Source organism: Trichechus manatus, unplaced genomic scaffold, assembly GCF_000243295.1.
Source record: "Trichechus manatus latirostris isolate Lorelei unplaced genomic scaffold, TriManLat1.0 scaffold00062, whole genome shotgun sequence".
Classification (NCBI taxonomy): domain Eukaryota; kingdom Metazoa; phylum Chordata; class Mammalia; order Sirenia; family Trichechidae; genus Trichechus; species Trichechus manatus.
In genome coordinates, this window is record NW_004443998.1 from 4,735,967 (window position 1) to 4,749,479 (window position 13,513).

Sequence of the window (13,513 nt, forward strand, 5' to 3'; positions counted from 1 at the left end):
CTTTTTATAGCAGGTGATGGGACCAAATGCTTTAGAAGAAGTTGAGCACCTAGTAATAATTTTGACAACAAGCAATCTTCAACGTAACTCTGTGAGGTAGATGTAGTTGTAGTCTGTGTTTCAGAGATGAGGAGCCTGAGGCTCAGAGAGAAAAGAGCTTGCCCTAGGTCACACTGTAACTGTAGAACTGACATTTGTATCCAGTTGGTGACTTTGGAGCCTGGACTTGCAGTCATGTTCTCTCTCTTAGCAATATTGTTACTTTGTTGGAGGTGGTAAGGACTTAGGCAAGAAGCAATTTATTGTCTCCTCTGTAAAAGGTTCTCTAAACAAACAAACAAAAACCCCAGACCCACTGCTGTTGAGTCTATTCTTGACTCATGACCCCACCACATGTTACAGAGGAGAACTCCATAGGGTTTTCTTGGCTGTAATCTTTATGGAAGCAGATAGCCAAGGCTTCCTTCTCCAGTGCCACTGGGTGGGTTTGCACCGCCAACTTTTAGATTAGTAGTCTGTATCTATCAAGATATCTCGCTTAACTGCTCCTTCCTCGATATGCCTTTCCCCAGTGATACCTAGCCTTGATATTTCCTTGAGTTAATAGACCTGCAAATGAGTACTTCCTGAGTGAGAGACAGAAAGGAGAACAATGTGGTAGATTAATTACAAGGGTTTGGTGTTGAGAAATGCTGGTTTAAGAATGGTTAGGGTAGGACAGATCGTGGAGGGTTTTCTGCATCTGACTGAGGTGTTTGGGCTTGATCTAATAAATAAGAGAGAGTGTTATGGATTGAACTGTGTCCCTCAAAAATGTGTATCAACTTAGCTAGGCCATGATTCCTAGTATTGTGTGATTGTCCACCATTTTGTCATCTGATATGATTTTCCTCTGTGTTGTAAATCCTACCTCTATGATGCTAGTGAGGCAGGATTAGAGGTAGTTATGTTAATGAGGCAGGACTCAATCTACAAGGTTCGGTTGTATCTTGAGTTAATCTCTTTGGAGATATAAAAGAGAGAAGCCAGCGGAGAGACAGGGGGACCTCATACCACCAAGCAAGAAGACCCAGAAGCATGTGCATCCTTTGGACCTGGGGTCCCTGCCCTGAGAAGCTCCTAGACCAGGGGAAGATTGATGACCAGAACCTTTCCCAAGAGCTGACAGAGAGAGAAAGAGCCTTCCCCTGGAGCTGGCAACCTAAATTCAAACTTCTAGCCTCCTGAACCGTGAGAGAATAAATTTGTTAAAGCCATCCACTTGTGGTATTTCTGTTATAGCAGCACCAGATAACTAAGCAGAGAGGATGGTAGACATTGGAGTAGATACGTGATATAAAAGTGATGTTTTAGGAAAAAGAGTCTAGAAGTGCTGTGATGGATAGCTTAAAGAGCCAAAGGTCCTACAATCTACTTGGGAAATTGGCTCAGGCGTATCAAGGCCATGAACCCGAGTCATTTGAGGTTTTGACAAATGACCCGTTACTGTCTCTAATTACTTGTCAACAAAACAGAAGCTACCATGAGTGAGCTAGAGTTACTCCAGCTGTTTCTTTCAAGAAAGGTGAACGATTATTTCTATTGATCTGTTTAAGAAATAAGTCATGGTTGAAGATGTGTGTAACGTAAGGTTTTCTATTAAGCCATTGACCTGTCACTTCTTCCTTTTCTTTAAGATCTGTGTCTGTATTGTCTGTTTTTCCAGGAAGAGGGTGAAAAGGCAGAATTGGAGAGAATATACAAGCAGACTCTGAGGCACCTTAAGACAATGTAGATCCCAAATTAGGAGAAGAGAAAAGAAGGGATGAGATAAAAGGCAGCTCTAAAGGGGAGTATTGTTACTCTGGCTTTTGTAATTTTTCTTTGCACATTTTCCCTCATGTCTCAGTTCATCCATCCATCATCACTTGCCATTTTCTTTATTGTTTTATTTTGATGTCTAAAGTTGTACCCAATGATTGTTAAAAAAAAAAAAAAAAAATTAAACACTGATGATTTTTAAGTACTAAATGAAATTTCCCCTGCCTTTCCTACTCCTCAGACATAACCATGATCGATGCTTTGACGTATGGATTTGCATCCTTCTAAGGGTATGGGGGAGCCCTGGTGGTGCAGTGGTTAAGAGCTCAGCTGCTAACCAGAGGGTTGGCAGTTGGAATCTACCAGCTGCTCCTTGGAAACCCTATGGGGCAGTTCTACTCTGTCCTGTTGGGCTGCTGTGAGTCGGAATCGACTCGATGGCAATGGGTTTTAAGGGTATGGATGTGTGTGTGTGTTTACGTGTGTTCATGTACAGAGAGGGTCACATCATTAGTGCAGCTTTCATAAGGGAAATAAATTTTTATGTGCTCAACAAAGGAGTGAATGAACAATTTAAATTGTGTGGGCCATTCCATATTCCCACTTTCTGTTTCTGCTCTTTGAGTCCTAGTATGAACATGAGCTAGGACCACAGCTGGGCTTATTTCCTCAAGCAGCTCCATGGTTAAGAGCTCTGGCTGCTAACCATAAAGGTCGGCAGTTCAAATCCACCAGCCGCTCCTTGGAAACCCTGTGGGGCAGTTCTACTCTGCCCTGTAGGGTCGTGTGAGTTGGAATCGACTTGAGGGCAACCGGTTTTTTGTTTTGTTTTGATGTACAGTGAGTATCTCTCCCAGTTTTGAGGTTTGAAGCTTAACTTCAGCTATTTTATATCTTTCTTATTCTCTCGTTTCTGCACTCTTTTTATTTACTCCTATCTTTTTTCAGGTTCTCGTTTGTAGTATGAAAAGGGAAAAGTCCAGAAAATCCACCAGGAAAATGAGAGAAGGCAGGAATGGGGAGCGGAGTAAATGGGAATATAAATTTCGGGTGGTGGGGGAGGAGGGATCAGGTCTCACTTATTTACAAAAATTGGCTTGATCATTTTTCTCTGTTAGATCCTGGTGAATAGTCAGTCATTCTGAATGTCATTGCGGATTCTTTATTAATCTACTTTTAAAAAATCTCAAATTTATGCCTTTTTTTCTGAAGAAGTGGTGAATGAAAGCAAGAGATGCTCAAAAGGACAAAGGCAGAATGAAATGAATAGTGAAGCTGTTCCATTTCTCTCCTCAAGCTCGTGCTTCTTATCTTTCCCACTCTGAGCATGCACGCTCTTCTCCTCGTTGTGATCTTTTGTCCATCTTTCCCCAGTTTTCTCATCCCCTCCTATTTTTTAGAAAGAAAATTTAGAGTATATTTGGTTTTTAAAACCACATGGGAACATAAGAATCAGTGGTTAGTATTACCCTACCTCTGTCACAGACAAGCTAAGACTTTGGAGCCAGTTGTCTATCCTTTGCATTGGGTTAGGGAAAGCACTCGGCTGCCAACCAAAAGGTTGGTGGTTCTAGTCCACTGAGAGGCACCTCGGAAGAAAGGCCTGGTGATCTGCTTCTGAAAAATCAGCCATTAAACACCTGTGGAGTTCTATTCTGATGTACGTGAGGTTGCCATGAGTTGGAATTGACTCAGCGGCAACTGGTTTTCGGGGATCTTTCTAAGATGCTTTCCGTGATTTTCATTATTCTAAGCTCAGAAATGTCAGTAAGAGGAAAAACAAGCAACACGAATATCAGCAGTTCTGCCAGAAGCCCCGAGGATCGCAGAGGGCAGCACGCTGCTGCTGTGATGATTCCTTTTGCGGGAAAGTTTTGAATTAATCGTGTTAGTGTGGATTGTGTTAGTGGGTCCTGGCTAACAGACTGTTTGTATTCGCTGGGATAATGTCGCCCTTGTTTGAAGAGCATGTTTATAGTTTGGTCACTACATTTAAAAAGAATGAAGTGAAAATTAGCATATGCTAAAGAATATTAAAGAATAAAGAATTAATTAAATATTAAAGAATAAAGCAAAATGTCACCTTGAAGACTAAGGTACGCCTGACCCAAGCCATGGTATTTTCAGTTGTATCATATGCATGCGAAAGCAAAGGAAGACCGAAGAAGAATTGACGCCTTTGAGTTGTTGTGTTGATGAAGACTATTGAATAGACCATGGCCTGCCAGAAGAACGAACAAGTCTTGGAAGAAGTACAACCAGAATGCTCCTTGGAAGCAAGGATGGTGAGACTACATCTCACATACTTTGGATGTGTTATCAGGAGGGATCAGTCACACTTGGTAAAGTAGAGGGTCAGCAAAAAAGAAGAAGACCCTCAATGAGATGGATTGACACGGTGGCTGCAACAATGGGCTCAAGTGTAACAGCGATTCTGAGCACGGCGCAGGACTGGGCAGTGTTTCGTTCTGTAGTACATGGGGTTGTCATGAGTCGGAACCAACTCGACAGCACCTGACAGCAACAACAAAGAATATTAACAGAATGGAAAATGAGTCCTGTTAGGAACTGGTCAAGATTAAGGGCTGGACGTACCATTTCTCAGTTGAGCCATCTGGTTTTATGATTTTGTGGTTTCTACCTATTATTTGGAGCCCGTGGGTGGTACAAACTGTTAAGCATTTGGCCGCTAACTGAAAAGGCTGGTGGTTGAAGTTTACCCAGAGGTGCTTTTGGAAAAAAAGCCTGGTGACCTAGTTCTGAAAAATCAGCCATTGGAAAGCCTATAGAGCATAGTTCTGTTCTGACATAGGTGGGGTCATCCTGAGTCAGAGCTGACTCCAGGGCAAATTGTTTTGGTTTACCTATTATTTACCCTTCTCTGTTTTTTATTTCTTCATTTGAATAATAGATGTGTTTTTTCTTGCCATTATTTTCATCATACTGCTTCCTTTTCTTGCAGTCATTTATCTCAACTTTTCAGTTTTAAGCTCTTTGTTTTTACTTCTAAGTTCATACTGTCTTCTTCAGTTTAACTTATCATTTACTCAATAGATTATTTATTTTCTTGTTCTTTTATTCACATTGCGGGGACCTCCCCCCATTCTCACAAGTTCTTTTTTTACTGTATCATTTCTTTGTTTCTTTGTATCCTCAAGTGACAGAAGAGAGACGTTGGTGGCAGGGAGAGAGCTGGACGTTCTGATCCCGGATTTCTCCGTGCTTCGGGACAGGCGGGGAGAATGGGTTTCAGAATAAAATAATGGCAAAAGACAACAATTCTAATAGCAGCTTAGCTTTTCAGCCAGCCACCTAGGTCAACATCTCTGGCATTCTCCTTCCTTATTTTGAAAATATGGACTCTGCATTTCGAAGGGTTGTGAGGATCCAGTGAGATGCTGTGTGTAACAAGCCTTGCCCAGTGCTTAGCACACAGACCTTCAGTAAATGCTACATCCTGCCCCTAGTACTGTGTCTGCTCATTTTAGTGGCTGCCTTCCACACCTTGCCTGCTTCCTATCCCTTCCATTCACGTTGACCACCTGTCTGCTTGTATTTTTCCTCTAAGCCTGTTTGTGTATTTACTGTTTTACCTCACTACTATATACCCAAAACCACAAATAAGTCAAGGATATGATAAAGGTGTATGTGTGTGGAAAACGCAAAGAGGCAATAAATGAATCCTTAGTTGATTTTAATTAGCACAAGAGGTTATTATTTAAGAGTATACGAATGCCGAAATAGATCACCCACTCGATGCTGTTAAGCACAGCTCACCCACAATATCCACTGCCCCTTGGGGAGAATTAACATCTGATCATTTGTGCTGTGGTTATCTTTCGCTGAGGGATTATGTGGGATTTATTTTCTTCTTCATAGTTCTTTAAACATTTGCAATTAGCATATATTGCTTTTATAATCAGAAAAAAAGAAATATTAAAAACCCATTGCGGTCAAGTCGCTTCCGGCTCATAGTGACCCTATAGGACAGAGTAGAACTACCCCATAGGGTTCCCAAGGCTGTAAATCTTTAAGGAAGCAGACAGCCACACCTTTCTCCTGAGGAGCGGCTAGTGGGTTCAAACCACCAACCTTTCAGTTAGCAACTGAGCACTTAACCACTGTGCCCTTAGGGCTCCTTTAAAAAATGTATTAAAAAAGCAGGTTATATCAAGAACAATTTTTTGCTGGCTCACAGCTCTGCTCTGGTTAGGTGAGCGCTGTCTTGAAACCCTGGCGGCTGTCTCCCTGCCTTCAGCCTCTCCCTCAGGTTGTGAGTGCTAATGGCGCGTCCGTAATTGTGGTCTGTCTTACCCTCCGTGTCTCTCAGCGTTACACACGAGTCCTTCCCCAATGCTTATCTCTTCCCACCGCCTTGCTTCTTTACAATCTCACTATTTAGAACACTCCTTCTTTTCCTTCTGTTTTCTGGTCTCTTCTGCCCCATCAGATTGGTAAACTCATCCTTCACGTCTCTGCTACTGTTGTTAGTTGCCGGCGAGTTGATTTGGTCTCATGGCGACCCCATGTGTGAGGAGTGGAACTGCTCCATAGGATTTCCAAGGCTGTGAGCTTTCAAAAGGGATCCCCAGGCCTGTCTTCTGAGGCACCTCTGGGTGGGTTTGAACTGCCAGCCTTTCAGCCAGTAGTTGACTGCTTAACTGCTTGCACTGCCCAAGGACTCAGACTCGTCCTTCGTATCTGTACTGTGGTTGAATGGACCTGGACACAGGCTGTATTAGTTAAGGTCACGCCACCTCATTTAACAGATAAAGCCCAAGATCTCAATGGCTTAGTACAAGTTCCTGCTGCTTTCACAGTCTCATGCAGGTGTTTCTGGTTGGGTGGCTCTTCCAAGTGGTGATTCAGGGGCCCAGGCTCCTTCTACCTTGTAGCTCTGCCGGCTTCAACATGTGACTCACAAGGTCACCCAGGGGGTGGCCTCCTGGTGTAGTCTCCTTTCCAGAAAGCTGGAAGAGGACCAAAAAAAAAGAGAGGATCATGTGTGGGAGATTTTCATGAGGATGAATTAGACTGTGTCTGAAGCCTTATTCATTTGGTGCTCAGTACAGTGCCTGAGACATAGCAGATACTCAGAGAACATTTACTGAGAGTCCAAAATCTCTGTTTAGATCTCTGTGGCAAGGAATCACGTAGCTGTAAGGCCATTTCCGTAGGAAAGACGCCGCTCTCCTGAGGTGGGCGAGCACTACCGGTCATCAGGAATTTAGTCTTTGTCCACCTCTTTGCACTCTGCGAATAGGCAAACAGCCAGGTTAGTTAGGCACCCTGAATTCAGTCCCATCTGTGCCCCCTACGGTGCTGCCTTTGCTGGCTTCTTTTCTAAATATAAGCAAACGCCCCTTGTGATCTTTGTAATTGGTGCAGTCATCAGGGTATTTATGGTGCCATCAGGGCTGAACTCGTTACGGCTGGCCAGCATTAACTGAATGATTATTGCAGGGACTGAAATACAGGTGGCTGAGGAAGATTTGGCATTCCAGTGCACTGTCTCTTTAAGGTTTGCTGCTGCTGATTATGGAGCCTGAATTTTGCTAAAGACTTCACAGTTCAAACAGTAGTGCTACGAAGTCTTTTGCTCTAATGATCGACAAATTAAGAGTAGTAACTCTCTCTTTGCCTCTAATGATTGGCAAATTAAGAGTTTACGTGAGCCTATCAGTACAAATTAAGCCTTCAGCACGCAGAGATATTAAGTTGGATGATGGAGGGAAGTTCACTGAGCTTCTGTTTCTCCATCACCTACTAGCTCTGCACCATGTACGTGCCGGGTGCCGAGGACACTAGGATGAATAAGCCGTGGTCCATGCTTGAGAACACACAGATTAGTGGGGGAAGATAGAAAAGGACTGGGCAGATCCCTCCTTACCTTTGCGCGATAGGGAGGATTTGCTGGGAGATAATATTTTGGGGGATATTAATATCTGAAGCAGCAATCATTTCAACTCTGGAATAATTAGGAGGTTGAATACTTTGGCTGGTTTATGGAAAGTTGGGGAGAGGGGAGGAAGGGGAAAGAGAAGAGAAAGAGAACAGAAGGTTTCAGTAGTCGGTTAACGGTAGAATTGGGTCAGGATTTGCTTCTCCGCGTACATTCTTAGTTATCCAACTCTAGCCAAAGGCACTTGTCTAAATTAATTAAACCACAGATTCCAAAAGAGATTTTTGCAGCTATCTTTAGTATAGCCATTTTGTCTTTTCATTTGAGCAGTTAGATTTTCAAAGGATGCAAAAGCACAAAATAATGTACTTAGAAAACCTTTCTAGAATTTAGCCATTGAAAGTATCAGGGTGTGTTACTCCTGGGAAGTTTGCAGAGCAGGGACAGTGTCTCATTCCACTTGCCATCTTTAAAATCTGCATGGAGTTGGTGATCCATAATTGTTTATTGATAAAACAAAGGTCGGCAGTTCGTATCCACCAGGCGCTCCTTGAAAACCCTATGGGGCGGTTCTACTCTGTCCTGTAGGGTCACAATGAGTCGGAATTGAATTGACGGCGATGTTTTTTTCATTTTTGTACCCTCCCCCCACCCGCAAAGCTATACAAAAACGTAGAAGGCAAAGCAATTCAGAGTTTTAATCAGGGTTAAGGAGCATTTGGTGCAACGTATTCTCGGTTCTCTTTGGCTTCTTATTTTACCAGTCTCTGGATTTAGATAAGAAATATTCATCGTCTTTAGATTATGGCAGTAGCTCCTATAATTCTACTGCATGTCCCCCTCATAAACACATCCAAGCAGTACCTACAGGGCCTTTTATTGAACTATGCAGGTGATGGGTCCCCAGCCAGGACATGGAAGATGACAATGCCCAACTCGGGTCAATTGTTGAGTGTTCCCTACAGATTCCTGAAGGGGTGTTTCTGGAATGCTGTCAGAGACCGTTATAGCTCTGGCTTTATAAACTCTCTGTAGGTGAGTCAACCCTAGGAGAAGTAGGAAATGCCTGTTTGCTTATAATTGGCCTCTTAGCTTTTAGGGAAATAACTAACTACCTGAGTGCCCCTGGCTTGCTTTTGGAAATTACCAAAAGGAACAGAGAGCAGACTACAACCTGAAGCATATCTGTTTTCCCTTGAAATACTGTGTGAATCTTTGTAAAACAAAACAAAAAACCAACAAATCAGTGGCTGTCAAGTTGGCTTCGACTCATGGCAACCCCATGAGTGTCAGAATAGAACTGTGTTCCATAGGGTTTTCAATGGCTAAGTTTTCGAAGTAGATAGCTAGGTCTTTCTTCTGAGGTGCCTCTGGGTAGACTTGAACCGCCAACGTTTCAGTTAGTAGCCAAGCACGTTGACCATTCGCATCACCCAGGACTCTAATGAAGTCTTTTTTTTTTTTTTTTTTGGAGTAAAGTAGGAAATACAGTGTCGGAGAAGAATAAGGAAACCAGACTCTGTCAGATAGGTACCTCCTTTTCCCCTTCTTTATTCAGGAGTCTGGAGATGTATTTATTTTACATCTGGTACAGATAATTTTTCCTAGAAATTTCTGCTTTAAAGCTTGTTCTTTTTTACAAGTGGACGGGAGGAGATATGGACACTGAGAGATTCGATAAGATGGTTAGGGGTTCAGGTATGGAGGGATGGCATGGGGTCAGAATCTGAGGTACAAAGTGACTTTGATTAAGAGCCAGTAGCCTTTGAAGGCCTCTCCTAGGTTTAGCGTGCCATCAGAACCTGGTGTGCAGACCGGTTCATCGATGGATGTCTGAGACCCCTCGATGGGGCTGCTCTGAGGTCTGGGTAAGTAGCCCTGGACTCTAGGCTCTGTTCAGCCACTTTCTGACCTGAGTTATTGGACTTGAGGGGCTTCGTTTCTTCAGCTAAAACACAGGACGGGGAGTACTATGTGAACTATAAGATTACTGAGGAGAAATTTGATTGTTTGCCTCTACTATGGTAATTGAAGAAGCTTATCCCTCCCCGCCCCCTGCCGCCACCTCCCCCAACCCCCTTTCCCAACCTCTCTGTGGGCAGTGCTGAGGGATTTGGCTGAGGACTGTACTCCCATATTCTTCAATATGCCAATTCTCCACGTGTTACTATGCTTGAAAGCCTTAGGCAGGAAGGTGGGGATTTGGGTTTTGTGGAATGCTCTGCAGATCCCATCAGGCCTGTTATTTGGTAAATTAATTCAATTACCTGTGGAGTCATGCCAGGGGAGCCACTCACCCCAAAGTACGTATGAAAAGGAAAATGCTCCATTTCTTCTCCAACAAGGGAGTTTTTTTTTTTTTTTTTTTTAAAGATGATCATGTGGATTTTCTTTTAATAATGTAAAATCCAAATGCTCAAAAGATGAGGCAGAACTCGAGATTGGTGTGGGTAAGTGGGTAGAGAATTATTTCAGGAATTGTTCCCCCTTCCACTCCTTGCGGTAATGGAAATAATTATCTAGAGTTCAGATGCAGCTGTAGTTAGATCACTTCTGATACTAGGATGTTAGGATGGAGTGTCTGTCAGGGGCAGAAACAGTGCCTTCTTCCTTTGTAAATCCCTGCTGTTTGACACAGTGCTGTGCACACAGCAGGTTTCCAAGTCTTGTCAATATTGAGAAGCCCTTATTGTGTAAGCCCTACCACTGACGGCTAGAAATAGCCTTGGAGTTGGTCTGCCCCTGCCATTGCAATTTCAAATGCCTGCAGTATCTGCAGCATTCTGAAGAATCTCAGGATTAGCTCTGAAAGCCAGCTTGCAGAAGGTGTAGGTTGATAAAAGAGGCTATTGACTTGTGAAAAGAATATAGTTCTCCCAAAGATGGGGTGTTCGGGTGGCCACAGGCCTGTGGTCAGAGGAAAAGCCTGATTTTGAATTGTGTTCAGCCTGTTAGACACTGCGGCCCCGCCATACAGGCGGACAGTTACCTTTATAATCCAGGTGCTCCCCAAAGATGGTCTAATCCATCCATTCTGGAAGACAGCTGTCCCCTCCATTCATGGGTATAGCTAATGAGTCTGAAGTTAGAAATGACTCCGAATGAAAAGAAATGCACATAGTATGTACTTGCTACAGCATGTCAAGTGAAGCACTGATATTTGATATTGAACAAAGATTAGGCCAACGGCATGTCACCTCTGGTAGAAGATGGGAGGCTTTTCTGCATGTAGATCAGAAGCAGGGAAAGAATATTCTGAAGTTTGAGTTTAGGAATGCTCCTTGGTAATTGAGACATCATCCCTTATCCTGATGAACTAGGAACTTAACTACCATGCCCAGTGTTCCCCAGGGTCTTCAGCCTCATGGCCTCTTGATGCTTTAAAGAAGCGATGGGTTGGGATCCCTCCACACGTCTCCAAAGGGTGGTGACGTTAAAGCTAGGAGAGAGTTTTGGTTTTGTCTTTGGGAATGTGATATTGTTTCCGTGACTCTGAAGTTTTAACTCATGTCAAGTAGATTAGATGGTTCTGAAGTCTGCTGGGTGATCATCTTTTCTAAGTAAGATTAACTTCTTAATTAATTCTGAAGGAGACACTGTGATATTGAATTGTGATTGTTTTTGGCAGGCAGCCAGGGAGAAAGTGTGCAATTAAATGTGTGACTTCTTCCTTCCAAATATGAAATGCATACTTCTGGATAGGATTATTTGACTATTGGATCAAGACAGACTGAAGTAGTTACATTAAGGATGAATAGAGATTGGCTATAGAAACAAACTTTCTTAAAAGCAAATTTTATTTTTAAGGGATATTGTTTACTAAATGAAATTTTTTTGTAATTTATGGATATAGCTTAAGGAGTAAATAATGGGACATGATTGGAAACATCTGAGCTTTTCTAAAAAATAACCTCAGATTTTACAAATTAATAAACATTCTGAAAGCAAAATATGAATTGTTATGAAGTTGAGCTGGATTATAGGATGTTGTATTAATGCATTTTCTGTTAACTGGTCTATCTGGTGGCACAGTGGTTAAAGTGCTTGACTGCTAACTGAAAGGTCGGCAGTTCAAACCCACCAGGAATAAAGAAATGACTAAGTCATGTTTCTTGCATAGTTTTCTGGGGAAACAGAGGTGTAAACAACTGGTAAGAATGAACTAAAATGTTCCCAAAGAGATATAAGCAGAATGCCTGGAGAGCACAAGTGGGTGTGGCATCTGAAGTTTTGGGCTACCCTCAAGTATCTTCTGTTGTTAAAAAAATTGTTGATTATGGTAAGGAAGGTTTTTTGTTTTGTTTTTTTAGACATTGATCATATTTGAAAATTGTGAATCTCTTTTAAAATTTTTTGGCCGTCAGCCCTACTGTGTCTGACTCCAAAGCCTGACTTCTTAGCTACAGTGTCGTTCTTCCTCCCTTTACTGCAAAAATTGCTTTAAAAAGACAAAATGGATAGAAAGCCATTCCTAAAAAGTAAGGTAAAAGATTGGAATGATGGATATAATGGGTCATTGGAGAAGTTGTAAAGGACTCCCTACCCACACGCCCGCTTCCGCCTTGACCCAATAAATGGTGCCACTGTTCATTCGGTTCCTCAAGCTGTAAACCCGGGGGTCATTTTTGACTCTTTGCTTTCCTTCAACACCCACATCTACTCCGTTAGCAGGTTCTACCAGACTGAGTGCCCGGTATACCCCAGGCCTGTGCACATCTGTTCTGCTACCGCCCTGTTCCAGGTGGCTGTCATGTGACTGTCGGATGACCGTGCTAATCTCTGAACTCTCTTCCTTTGCGTCTGGTTTTTCTCGTCTCTACATCTTGTTCCAAAAAAGCAACAGGAATGATGTTACTTTACTACTGAAGCAAAATTTTTCTGAGTACTTTACCCAGTGCTTCGCAGGAACTATTCTCAGGTCTATGTGATCTTCAGTATTGCTTCTTTGAACCCTTTGGGATGGTCCTTACCTGGGAAGGTCCTCATACTCACGTGCTGGTTAGAACTCATCTGAAGACTTGAGGGAGGCCCTCAGATCTGGACCTGCAAATCTCCAGAGCGCTCTCTCTACGTGGTTTTCTCCTCTCTGGTAATCTGTCCTGTGAATTATAGTCTTGACCTCCCTGGACTCCCAGCTTTGTCTTTTCAACCCAGAAAGACCATCAGGAAACTCTCCGGGCAGTAAGCTGGGGCAGTTGTAGGGCTCACTTGATTTGGTTCTCATCTCTAAATGATCGCTGTTCTTCATTGCCTGATGTCTCTCTCTCTGTGCGTATGTATATACATACTTATCTTACTGGTTCTGTTTCTCTAGAGAACACTGACCAAGACAGTGAGGAACCAGGTGTTGTAAACTGAGGGGGTATGTACTTTGCTTTTAGGTGTGACAGTGTTATGGATTAAATTGTGTCCTCCAAAAATACGTATCAACTTGGCTAGGCCACGATTCCCAGTGTGGTGTGATTGTCCACCATTTTGTCATCTGATATGATTTTCCTATGTGTTGTAAATCCTACCTGTGTGATGTTAATGAGATGGGTTTACTAACAGTTGTGTTAACGAGGCAGGACTCAATCTACAAGATTAGATTGTGTCTTGAGCCCATTTCTTTTGAGGTATAAAAGAGAGAAGTGAGCAGAGAGACAGGGGGACGTCATACCACCAAGAAATTAATGCCAGGAGCAGAGCGTGTCCTTTGGACCCAGGGTCCCTGAACCTGAGAAGCTCCTGGACCAGGTGAAGATTGATAACAAGGACCTTCCCGAAGAGCTGTCAGAGAGAGAAAGCTTTCTCCTGGAGCTGGTACCTTGA

At 42.9% G+C, this 13,513-nt stretch overlaps 1 protein-coding gene across 1 annotated transcript in view; it reads left to right on the top strand.

Moving 5' to 3' along the window:
- The window catches only part of PLCH1 (phospholipase C eta 1), a 196,373-nt gene that overhangs the window by 45,589 nt on the left and 137,271 nt on the right, over window positions 1-13,513 (top strand). The window lies entirely within an intron of this gene.